We start from the raw sequence: 12,330 nt of genomic DNA on the forward strand, positions 1-12,330 counted from the left end.
GAGGAGCAGAACTGTCGTAACCCGAGGACCCCCTGGTAGGCATTGGGGGAAGGTACTAGTATGAGAATGTGTAGTTCTCAATGGCAGGAAATGCAGTAATTAGCTACCATTTACTGAGAGATTATTTTGTGCAAGGTATTTTATGTGCATTATTTCTAATCATTAAAACAAAACCAAATTTATGAAGTGGGAAAACCAAAGTTAAAACAAAAATAATTTTTGCAAGGTAGGTTTTGGAAGTCCTTCTGGTGTTAATATTCTAGGGTCTTGGTATTTGTCTTTCTAAGCTAGAGGGATAGTAATTAAGCAACTCTTCTGAAGTAATTCACCTACAGTAAGATTTTCTAAAATGGCTGTTCCAGGCTACCCCAATACTGCGTATCATCTGACTGATTCAAGATGTGACCTTCATCACTACTACAAATCTTTACACTTCTGGAAATCTAAAAGTTTTTAAACTTGCTAAAGATAACACTTCTTTTAATGATTGGTTTTATTGCTTGCCTGCCGTTTAGAAAATTTTCTGCAACCCAAATAGTAAAAGGTTTTGAGCCTGACCAGGCGGGTGGTGCAGTGGGTAGAGCGTCCACCTGGGACACTGAGAACCCAGGTTAGAAACTCCAGGGTCCCCACCTTGAGTGCAGACTCACTCAGCTTGAGCACAGGGTCACTGGCTGGAGCATGGGATCATAGACAGGACCCCATGGTCGCTGGCTTGAGCCCAAAGGCCACTGGCTTGAAGAGCAAGGTCATTGGCTTGAGCCCAAGGTCGCTGGCTTGAGCAAGGGGTCATTGGCTCGGCTAGAGCCCCCAGTCAAGGCACATATGAGAAAGTAATCAATGAATAATGAAGGTGCTGCAACGAAGAACTAATGCTTCTTATCTCTCTCCCTTCCTGTCTCTCTCTCTCTCTCTCTCTCTCTCTCTCTCTCTCTCTTTCTCTTTCGCGTGCACATATGCGTGTGCAAAGAAAGAAAGGTTTTGATGGGTTGAATTTCTCAAATCAGTGAAATGGGAAACAGCTATCTGAAATCCATCTTTGTGTATCTTCTATAAAAGATTCTTATGAGGTACATGTAGAAAACAGATTGTTGGTTAGAAACAAAAGATTCCAAGACTCATGATTATGTTAAGTTTTTTGCTTTTATTCTATGTGTCTTACAAATGACAGGTAGTAATTTCATTTCTATATTCTTGCAATTTGCTAACAAACAAAAAATAATGGCAAATTCCCGTAATAGAACACATAACAGGTGAAAGTTATAAAGTGAGAAGCAATTCCTCTAATGTTCCCAGAAATCTTATGAAGCAGGTTTTTATTTTCCTAATTTCAGGAACTCAGTCACTAATAAGTAATGAATTAGACTTCAAGTCCAGGCAGTCTGACCATTAGTAGCTCTGTGGGAAGGAGGGCTGAGTTTTCTTGTAGCTTTTGGACTTGAGCTGCACCAGCAATCCTTCTCTGGGTTTCCAACCTGCTGGTCCACCCTGAAGATTTTGGACTTTCCAGGCAAACACAATCACATGATTATGCTCTCTGTATAGTGTTTCTCTGGAGAACCCTGACCAATGCGACAGTTTACAGCAGAGCCAATCCAATTGCTGATAAACATATACTGAACCGCATTACTGTCAGAAAAGCATACAGATATAATACCACTTTTCACCCAACAGATTGGCAAAAAAGAAATAATAAAAATATTTTAATGATAATATGCTGGAAGAAAGAACAATGTCACACAGGCTAGTGGAATTTCTAAGTATAAATCATTAGCAAATAATCATGATAAAAAATAATACCTTCATTTAATTTTTTGCCAGCTGAGGCCAGGCAGAGTAGAAGCATGCTGAACTCAAGGGTGTGTAATTTTAGAATTGAGCAATTAAACTCTGGGAAGATGGGAGAAAAGTTACTGTGGCAACCTGACCTCAGGACCTTGTGTGCAGCCATATTTCTTCAGTGTTGAGTCACAGAGGCTGTTTATTATGATTTACAATCCAGGCAATTTGGGGGTACAAATAGGGAGTTTCCCTCATGCAAGTTTAGAAAGGACAAGTACTTTGGAATCCACTGTATGTGATCTTCAGTGAAGTGATACCAAATTAATGAAAATAATTAGTAGTAGCTAATAACATTTAGCTTAAAACTATGTCATAGAGCCTGACCTGTAGTGGTGCAGTGGATAAGGCATCGACCTGGAATGCTAAGGTTGCTGGTTCAAAACCCTGGGTTTACTTGGTCGAGGCACATATGGGAGTTGATGCTTCCTGCTCCTCCCCTCCTTCTCTCTCCCCCCCCCCAATGAATAAATAAAATCTTTTTTTAAAAAAACTACCAGTATGTCTAGAAATAATGGTATGGGCTCTGTAAAAATAATTACATTGAGCCTGACCAGGTGGTGACACAGTGGATAGAGCAACAGACTGGTATGCAGAGGATCCAGGTTTGAAATCCTGAGGTTGCTGGCTTGAGTGCAGCTCATCAGCTTGAGTGCCGGGTCACCGGTTTGAGCATAGGCTGATAGACATGACCCCAATGTCGCTGGCTTGAGCAAGGGGTCACTCGCTCTCTGTAGCCCCCTGCTCAAGGCACATATGGGAAAGCAATCAATGAACAACTAAGGTGCCACACAAAGACCTGATGCTTCTCATCCCTCCCCCTTCCTGTCTGTCTGTTCCTATCTGTTCATCTCTCTGACTCTCTCTCTGTGTGTCTGTAGGAAAAGAAAGAAAGAAAGAAAGAAAGAAAGAAAGAAAGAAAGAAAGAAAGAAAGAAAAATTTCATTGAAATTTAATAGTTAAGTGTAACTTTATAACTCATCTTTATTCATCCAAAATAGTGATTAAACCCTAGTATGCCGCCACTAAAAGATTTCAAGCTGAGGAATGAAATGACCAATTAGAAGTCAACAGCAGCTTGACCAGGTGGTGGCGCAGTGGATAGAGCATCGGACGGGGACATGGAGGGCCCAACTTTGAAACCCCAAGCTTTCTGGCTTGAGTAAGGGCTCACCAACTGGAGTGCAGGGTCCGCTGGCTTGAGCATGGGATCATAGACATGACCCCATGGTCGCCAGCTTGAGCAAGGAGTCACTCACGCTGCTCTAGCCCCCAGTCAAGGCACATATGAGAAAGCAATCAATGAACAACTAAGGAGCTGCAATGAAGAATGGTTGCTTCTCATCTCTCTCCTCTCCTGTCTGTTTGTCCCTATCTGTTCCTCTCTCTGATTCTCTCTCTGTCTCTGTCACACACAAAAAAAAAAAAAAAAAGAAGAAGAAGAAGGAGTCAACAACAGCAACTAAGTGGGTAAATTATGGTCACCAGGGGTTTAAAATAAAAGCGAGAAGAAGTAGTCAGGTTCTGTGTATATTTTGAAAGTAGATACAATAGGATTTCCAGATAGATTTGATACGGGGCATGAGAGAAAAAGGAGAGTCAAAGTGATGACAAGATTTGGGGCCTAAGCACCTGGCATAGTGGAATTTCCATCATGTGAGATGGAGGAGACTATGATGAAGTGGGTTTGGCGGTGATGGATGGAGTGCGAGAGCAGAATAAAGTTCGAGATATCAATGAGACATACAAGTAGAGAAAGAGAAAGCAGTCAGGTATACAAATACAGAGCTTAGGGGAGAAGTCCAAGCTGGAGCTATAAAGTTGGGAGTCATAGGGCAAATAAAGACACAGGACTAGGTGATGCAACCATGGGACAAACAAGGGGCCAGATTGAGCCCCCAGGCTCTGTAACAGTAGGATGCTGAGAAGAAAGGATAAACCCAGCAAAGGCCTAAGCAGCAGTTAAAGAGATAAAAGCAAAACCAAGAGGGCATAGAGTCCTAGAACCCAATGAGAAAAGCATTTCCAGAAAGCGGGAATGAGCAGAGGTTTTAAAGGCTGCTGACATGGTAAATACCACTAATCTCAGGCATGTGAAAGTCACTGGTGCCCTTAACCTATCCACGTGATAAGGTTGAGGCCTGACTCAAGTGGATGCAAGAGAATGTCAAGTGAGTAATTGGAGACAGCCTGCAGACAGACACCTATTTTGATGAGTATTCTTTTGGGTTATTATCTAGATGGAAAGTGGGATCATGAGGTTTCTGTTTTGGGTTTTTTTTAAAATAGAAGAAATTAAAGATGGATAAAAACAGCATGTTTTTATGCTATATGTGTATAAAAACACTACTTTCTTTTGTGTGTGTAACAGAGACAGAGAGAGGGACAGAAAGGGACAGACAGGAAGAGAGAGAGATGAGAAGCATCAATTCTTTGTTGCAGTTCCTTAGTCTCCTTAGTTGTTCACTGATTGCTTTCTCATATATGCCTTGACAGGGCGAGGGGGCACTACAGCAGAGTGAGTGACCCCTTGCTCAAGCCAGTGACCTTGGGCTCAAACCAGCAACCGTGAGGTCTTGTCTATGACCCCACACTCAAACCAGCAACCCCGCGCTCAAGCTGGATGAACCTGCATTCAAGCCAGAGACCTTGGGGTTTCGAACTTGGGTCCTCCATGTTCCAGTCTGATGCTCTATCCACTGCGCCACAGCCTGCTCAGGCTAAAAACACTACTTTTTATTTCTGGTTATTTTATATTAAAATTTATCTTTCAGATATATCCCTTATCCTTAGGACTTATAATCAGTGAAACCTTTGTCCTTCACTTGGGATGTTGATGCTTTGGTGGCTACCTGGGTGTCTTTATTCTGCCTGGGTAACATACTCAGTCTCTCATTCTGAAACTTCTTACCAACAGGGACTTTAAATGCCTTTGCCTTTCCAACATGCCCAATGAGCCACTCCAACCATACATTCTCAGCCTCTATTCCTAGTCTCAGGTTCCACAGTGATGCTGGAGGAAGATGCAGAACATGCAGATGTGATCTGCCACTCACCCGCCATATTCAGCACCATCCAGGCCCTGGGCATCATGCTCTATTTCCTAACTATCTCTTGTTAGTTACCTATCTAATGTATGCCAGTTACTGTTGTAGCCTAAGCTAATGGGAGCATTTTCAGGTCATATGTTGCCTAGACGTTTTACCTTCCTAGCCAAAGGACAGGATGGCTGTAAAACCCAGCAGCATTACTGCAACCCAACAGAGGCAGAGTTCATAGGCAAGCAAGAGAGGGTGAAAGGCAGAAACTGTGGGATGAACCAGAAACACAAGGCTAGTGTGTTTTAAAAGGAAAGTTTATTTTAAAAGCACCTGGATGCAAGTGGGCTGAGACCAGCAAAGAGTGTCAGCACTGAGCTGTAGGAGAGAGCAGTAGATACAGGGGTTGCTGCAGGCATTTGCTGGCCTCAGGTTGCCTGCACCTGGACATGTTTAGATTAGTATATTTTGGTTTGTTGCCTTAGTCTTTGGTCACAGACTGTCTCCCTTTCCCAACCATCAGGTCCCTCATGATGGCCTTGTCCCAAGGACATTTCTCAGAACCTCCCCAGGGTTGGGAGTTGCTTAAGGGGAGAGGGGTTGGAGGAGGGGGAGGTTGGGTGAGGGGAATCTGCGTTTTAAAGGGACTCTGGATTTAAAGGAGCACTGGACCTAACCCTAACAGAGGGGTGTGCCTTTCACACCACAGCAGCTGGCATTTGCAGGAAGACTCACAGGAACAGTGCATATCTATTTAGAAAGACAGTGTGATGGTGCTCTTGGAGGAGGGTGAGCTCTGAGTAATCACCAGCAGAAACTGAGAATCCCCTTCTTTGTGAACAAAGACCCTATTGCTGGAGATGGCCATTCAGAAGCTGACAGGGAGTGAGCCCCAGGGTGGGAGCAGATACTTCCCAACCTGTCCGAAGAGAGAAGAGCAGCCACACTGCACCAGGACTGAGAAGTTTCTTTTGCTGCCCATGGGCCCTAGCTGTAGAGTTGAGTTAATAATCATATGCTTCTTGGCTTGCTTGATACCTCCCTACCAAGCCCACCTAACAGACTTGAGATAGGGTATGTGGCAAAAAGAGCAGCAATCAATAAAACTACAAGAACTATCTAGAAGATAGTAAAACCACCCCCACTGGATTTATGGCTTAAAACCAGCAGAGACCAGCTTGATCCAACATGGTGACTAATTTCACATAAGAGCCTTATTATATGCTCATTGTTAAGGTGACCAACGTTTTTTCAATGAAAAGGAAAACAAAAATAAATTTAAGAAAACAGTATCACAAATAAAAGAAACATTTTATTCATTGCAACAATAATACACTATAATATGATATATGCATAATAAAACATTTGTAATATTTTATATTGTAATTATGCTTGCATGCCTATTAATTTTTAATAATATATAATTGTAAGAAAAAGTACTCATTTAAATATTATCTAAATGAACACTTTTTCACTGAATGAATATTTTTTGTCAATGTATCATCTTGTAACAATATATTGGAAATATCTAAGCAAGAAATATCCTTCATATTGAATTTTATGGCAAGTGCTGCACTTAGAGTATCAACATTCGATCTCGATTTCTCACTTGTCCAAAAATCATTAGCAATTCAAAAAACTCTTTCAACTCCTGCATTAGTTCCAGGGCAGCACAATGTAAATTGAACAAGAATAAATAAATTTTCAGATGAAGTATGTTCATTTTTGAAATGGCTGAATATTTCCACCCATCTTTTATCAATTTCAATGTGTTCATTTTCCCGTTGTATTAATTTTTCAGAATTTAAATATATATTCAGTCTTCTAATTTCTTCAGAGACAATTGTCATCTGTTTTGATGTTTGGCATTTCTTTAGATAAACACTCAAGACAAGATTCACTATCTGTCCAATATATTTGTGATGAAGTCAAAAAACACCATTGAAAACTGTTATTTTCCATGATGTTTGCTTCAAACTATTCTTCGATATACTAAACAGATGTCTGGTAAAAATTGTGCACTTCTTTGATAAACTTTTCTCTTGTGCCGGATTGGATTCCTTTAAGTCTGGCAATTTTCTTTTTATAATTAAAGGAAAAAATTTTTCTACAAAACAAGATTTATATTGAAGGATAAAGTCATTCAAAATAAGACTAACTTCAGTAGCTGAAATGTGTTCATCTTCAATCTTTTGAACCATTTTGTGAAAAACAGATGCTGGTATATGTACAAAATACATTAATATCTCAGATATTTTATTATTGAAAAATGATTCCAAGATTTTAGGACATTTGTCAAAATTTTAAAAATATGAACGGAGAGGCTCAAATAATTGTAGAACACGCTGTATAGCAGGTGTTAGAGCAAGCCATCTAACTTCTCAATATCCAAAAAGCTTTTTGTACTCAACATTTGCTTCTTCATAAAATTGTTTTAAAGTAGTAACATGAACAGTAAAATGACTAAAATGAAAATACATTGTAGTTATTATTACTTCTACATCAATTGGCATGGCACATGATACTATGTTAGCATTTGACAAAATATGTGCATTACAACCTATTCCTAGTATTTTCTTTTGAAGTAACTTGTAATTTTACATACACATTATTCACCCTTTTGCATCTTCACCCACCAGAATTTGTATTTGTATTATCAGCCGTTAGTGCAACAACTTTGGATTTTAAGTTGTTTTCATTTATTACTCTGTATAGATGGTTTAACAAAAGTTCAGAAGTTTCACCCTCAATGGATTCTAAATTTAAAATTTTAAGTGAATGCCCTTGGTAACATTAAAATATCCTATTATTATTGGATACAATTTAATATCATTATGATTTGATGCATCAGATAAAATCATAACAAATGCTGCAGTTTCCAAGTCCTCTGTAATTATTTTGTCACAGTAATTTTTAAATATTGATTTCAAAATAGCCTCACATTTTGTCCTGGCACATGAAAATTTTGCATTGTGAAACTTTTTCAATAATTTAGTTGTACAATCCATACTACAAAAACTTTGATTGTGAATTATAGTATAAAATGCAACTGTTCCCTCCATTGCAGCCAACTGTTTTTCATCTTCAAAATAATTTGAAGTTTTAAAAAAACTTGTTACTTTACAACTGGAAGCTGATGCATCTAATGATTGCTTATGTTTGTTGGTGGTCAAGTTTTTAATTATCGCTGCTCTGCCCTCAACTGCAATACAAAATTCTCTACTGCAAATATTGCAGAAAACAATGGTATCTTTCTTTGATATGAGGAATGGAAATTCTTTTTTCAATTTATCATTGAAATGGCATTTTTTTCTTTTTTGATTTTTCCATCTCTTAAATAAAATTTAAAATTAAAAATAAAATATAGAGCTACACAAATGATGCGAGCACATTAGGAACTGAAAACGTTACATCATGGCAGACAAATTTTCCGGAAGCTAAATTAACAAAGCTAAATATCAAACAAAACCACTAATTTGGAGTGATATTCAGGTGTATTTATCATTTTCTAATTTAAAAACATCTGTTTTGTGCAACTATTTAATCAAAATGCATTATTAATAGATATGGTTTGAGGTTAGATTTCCTCTTTAACACTCGAATTTCGGGAAAATACTTGTAAATAGAATTATACGTATTGGAAAATGATTAAATAGATAATGAATTAATAAAACGTGAATTGTGCTTACCTACCTATGATTGAATATTCACTGAGAAAGAAACAATCGTGACTCTACAATATTGTGTGTGCCATGTAGTGTTTCAGTAAGAAGTACACAAAGCCATTTGTGCGCTTGGTATATCGCGTGCTCTCTCAAGGTCTCCTGTGGGGAGTGCATGCGTCTCATAATCGTGTCTCACTGCACTGTACTGATTCTTGATGACTCATCATGTCAAATACGAATACATCACATCACACACAATGGATCAACTCTGCATCCATCAAATATGGACATTTACAAATTAGTCTTCCAATATCAAAAAGGAGGACATGTAGGAGGACACTTTTCGAGGGAGGATGGAACTTACAAAAGAAGGACTGTCCTCCCTAAAGGAGGATGATTGTTCACCTTATCATTCAGTGGTGGGATTCAGCTGGTTCATGCCGGTTCAGCAGAACTAATACCTAATTTTTTGTTAAGTTCAGCAAATCAGTTGTTAAAATGGCACTTGTAATCAGGGTTCTCTCTAAGGTGGGCACCTGGGAAGCCACCCAATGTGGAAATTACAAGTTTACATTCCTTACTCTTTTTTAACGTTCATCTGTGCAATAGCATATTCTAAGCACCTATAGTAATGTTCATTCCGTCCATAGATGAAAAAAATTGCAAGTGAGGACACCAATAAAGAAGCAATATGAAAATATCTTAAATAAGTTTTATTGTTTTTGTCAGGTATTATTTAATATTTTTATTAATATTTTAAAACTCTTATAACATAATCTAGTTTTGTGAACCCTTTTTACTGTTCTTTTTAAGTATTAAATGCATGAAATAAGCCTGACCTGTGGTGGTACAGTGGGTAAAGAATCTGGAACGCTGAGGTCACCAGTTCAAAACCCTGGGCTTGCCTGGTCAAGGCACATATGGGAGTTGATGCTTCCTACTCCTCCCCCTTTCTCTTTCTCTTTCTCTCTCTCCCCTCTCTAAAGTGAATAAATAAAATCTAGAAAAAAGAAGCAAAAAATACATGAAATAATAAACTACCTTTCAGTATATCAATGTTTTATACTTTAAACGGTCATTAGGGTAGAGAACCAGTTTTTAAATTATTTGAATACCACCACTGAATACATTTAGCATGGTAAACAACACACTACATACCACTATGACTGGAGTTGAGCAAATAAGTTTGTAAAATTTGTGTTATTTGGTTTTGCTCACTTTTATTGTTAAAGATGGCCACTGCCCACGTGGGGCGGCTGATTACCTTCTACTTGGGAAGGGTTTTGGTTATGCTAATGTGTGCTGGAGGAGGGCTTTAGCACAAAAAAGTTTTGAAAGGAGGAGCCAGGGGGCCATTTTGGCAGAGAGGAAGGAAGCAAGAGAGAAGGAGACCACATTGTTGCAGGAGGGAGAGGCCACGTGGTTGCAGAGGAGGCAGGGAGCAAGAGGCGGGGAGCTGAAGGGGAACAGAGGTGAAGTGAAGCCTTTGATTCTACGAAAAACCGGAGAAAGTCAGTGACTTTGGGAGCCCTGAATGGAAAGGGAACTATTTTCCCGCTGTCAGTCAAATAAGTTTGTAAAGATGATATATATCAGGGGTAGTCAACCTTTTTATACCTACTGCCCACTCCTGTATCTCTGTTAGTAGTAAAATTTTCTAACTGCCCACTGGTTCCACAGTAATGGTGATTTATAAAGTAGGGAAGTAATTTTACATTATAAAATTTATAAAGCAGAGTTACAGCAAGTTAAAACATATAATAATAATTACTTACCAAGTACTTATATTGGATTTTCACTAAGTTTGGCAGAATAAATCTTTATAAAGCAACTTACTATAGTTAAACCTACCTTTTTATTTATACTTTGGTTGCTCCACTACAGCCCACCATGAAAGCTGGAATGCCCAGTAGTTGGTGGTAGGGACCAGGTTGACTACCACTGATATATATATTTGCTCGCTTATAGTTTGCATGAGGTGTGGGAGACAGGCTGTAAGCTGGCAAAGTCCTTATAATAGTGGTTCTCAAAATGTACACCAGGGTGTACTGGTGCACCCTAGAAGATTTCCAGCTGCACCCTATGGAATTCCAGAGAAATATGTGCCTGTTGGGGACCAAAAACCCAACAGGGTTTTTGGAGTTTAGATTTTTGAGGGACAGAGGTGTGAGGAATTGGCTGTAAGCTGACAGTCTGCCCAAACCCCCACCTCACTTGCCTGATTAGGTTGCAAAAGGCTGTTAAGCTGTAGTACTGGATTGTTTACACTACCCACCATGTTCCCCAGAAAGACTGGAGGCAAGTTTCTTCTATCCTTTGTTTGGTGTAAAGTTAAGATGATATGTATGGTGGGGGTTTTCTGTACTCAACACAATTAAAAAGAGAGAAATTCTTCAATGTATTTACAAGGAAATGAAAGTTTGCCTTTCAAATATATGCCCAAACATTGAAGAAATTGCTAGTACACATCAGGCTCATGTTTCTCATAAACACAAGAATGAAAAAACTTAACACATTTGCACCAGGACCTGCCGAATTTACTAAATCTTACTAAGAATGTATCTATATATATAAAAGATAACTTTTTTGTCATTTTTTAACTCCTCTTTTTTAAGAATTCTAAAAAGCAAAACTCAAAAAATGTAACATAAAAATGTTTTTAATGTCAGAATAAATTTAATTTTGTCATACTTATTTCATTTAATTACCATAAAAGCATGCTTTATATTTTTCTTTAATATTTGACTTAATTATTATAACATATTTCTCAGAAATTTGTATATAGTGTACCTCCAATTAATTATCTGTAGGATTTTAAATGCACCCGACTTCAAAATGTTTGAGAACCACTGCCTTATAGCCTAAGATTTAGTTTTAAGACTAAGCCTTTCCCACTCTTTTAATACTAAGATCTTTTCAATATCCTTCTAATACTAAGATCTTCTCAAAACTAAGCTTTTCCTCACACCCTTGACTGTTGCATGATGTGGGGTGGTGCAGTCTTATGAGGAATCCCATTTATGCCTCAGATAAATGCTTTTGTATCAAAACTGCCTTATTTGTATATTGGCTTAAAGGCTTTAATTTCTACACTATAAAATAAGGCAGACTGGGGGCTCTCTCTCAGATCCTGCCATCAGCATTGCATAGGAGAGGTAGCCAAGATGTCAGAGTGCTGAAGGAAAAGCCAGTTTGTGCAGAATTTGTGCAAAGAGAAGGAGATGAGGAACAGAGGTAAATAAGGCTGGTGGGGCCTTTGATTCTATGAAAACATGGATGAATCAGTGGCTTTGGGAGCCCTGAGTGGAAAGGGAAGTGTTTTCCCACTGTGTATATTTACTCACTTGCGGGGTGTGAGCTAGGATTAAAGGTAATAGCCCACCAGTTCTTGGCTCCATTGCTTCATTACAATCAGCCCGAATCAAATGCAAACCTGCAAAAGCCAGGTAGCTGTGATGGTGGCTGTGGCTACTGGCCATACAATAACCAAGCACATTCTTTTGTTTTTTGTAAAATGCTTCGTTGAGCACTCTCTTCCTAGATTGTTCCACTGATAACCAAAAGCCTGTTTCACTTCTGTAAAACGGCTTTGGCTAGATGCTCACCCCCTCCCCTTGCATCTTTTTGCCTTTAAAAGCAAACCCCTGAGTTCGGGGCTGCGAGTTCTTTGTTCTTTAGGATGCGAATCCACTCGTGGTTGCCAGCCCTAGAATAAAAACTCCTTAATCTGACTACTTGGTTGTGTGGCAAAACGTTTGTTTCCTCACTGTCCAGATATAACAGTCTAC

The sequence above is a fragment of the Saccopteryx bilineata genome, chromosome 2 (assembly GCF_036850765.1).
Source record: "Saccopteryx bilineata isolate mSacBil1 chromosome 2, mSacBil1_pri_phased_curated, whole genome shotgun sequence".
NCBI lineage: Eukaryota > Metazoa > Chordata > Mammalia > Chiroptera > Emballonuridae > Saccopteryx > Saccopteryx bilineata.